This window comes from Mastomys coucha, unplaced genomic scaffold (genome assembly GCF_008632895.1).
Source record: "Mastomys coucha isolate ucsf_1 unplaced genomic scaffold, UCSF_Mcou_1 pScaffold9, whole genome shotgun sequence".
Taxonomy (NCBI): Eukaryota; Metazoa; Chordata; class Mammalia; order Rodentia; family Muridae; genus Mastomys; species Mastomys coucha.
In genome coordinates this window covers 15381909-15383038 of record NW_022196915.1, presented here as the reverse complement: position 1 = coordinate 15383038, position 1130 = coordinate 15381909, and the positions used below count along the sequence as shown (strand labels likewise).

Genomic DNA, 1130 nt, shown 5'->3' with positions numbered 1-1130 from the left:
AGCACTCCACACATGAGTCTATACATAGTCAAACCATATTTGGAGCCAAAGCCTAACAGGAATCTTCTCCTTATAGGACAATCAAAGGGGTCAAAGATCACCAGAATGCTAAGCACAAAGGAAGCACTCATGAATATCAACCCCTATTCAATGTTACAATGTAGATGCTGCACAATAGAAATATTTGTTCTCAAACACCTTAGGTAACTCTATTGCTCTCTTCCCAATGTCCTGAGGTTCTTGGTGTCCAGCAAGAGGTACAGTGAGGTCTGTGGGAGCCATGGGTTACTGTGCAGACATGGCCAAGTCCAAGAACCACACCACACACAAACAGTCCCGCAAATGGCACAGAAATGGCATCAAGAAACCCTGGTCACAAAGATATGAATCTCTAAAAGGAGTTGACCCCAAGTTCCTGAGGAACATGTGCTTTGCCAAGAAGCACAACAAGAAAGGCCTGAACAAGATGTAGACCAACAAAGCAAAGGCAGTGGGTGCACACACAGAGGCCATAGAGGCCCTGGTGAAGCCTCAGGCCATCAAGCCTAAGATGCCAAAGGGTCCCAGCTGCAATCTCAGCCGTCTGTCCTTCATCGATCACCCCAAGCTTGGGAAGAAGATTTGAAGCTACATGGCTAAGGGTCAAAGGCTCTGCCAACCAAAGCCCAAGGTTCAAACAAAGGCAGGAGCCAAAGCTAAGGCCCAGGCTTCAGCTCCAGCCCAGGCTCCCAAAGGTGCCCGGGCCCCTGTGAAGGCCCCATAGAAAAGGCTCCTGCCAGTGTGAAAACAGACAGACTGCTGTGACACACCTACCCATGCACTATTTGCAGATGACCAGTGTCCTATGGTGTTTTTACAAATAAACTCGAGGCAAGATCTGTTAAAAAACAAAACAAAAAAAACAAATAATAATAAAAAAAAAAAAACGAAGTACACTGAGCTGGCCCCTTGTTTGGCTCATCTTGCTTTCCTAGGGCTCATTGTATGGCTAGCTTATAGCTTTCCATCCCCACCACCTACACATTGGAGTGCCAGCTGAGAGATCTCTGCAGAACCCCAAGCTACTTTTTTCAAAAGCTCAATAAAAGTTTCCAACCACTCAACTGGCATTTGAAGTGAAGTCAGGCCCC

At 46.6% G+C, this 1130-nt stretch overlaps 1 pseudogene; it reads left to right on the top strand.

Annotated features, from left to right (window-relative positions):
* The first annotated feature begins 298 nt into the window (after positions 1–298).
* LOC116084428 lies at positions 299–763 on the top strand (annotated as a pseudogene).
* The last annotated feature ends 367 nt before the right edge of the window (positions 764–1130 follow it).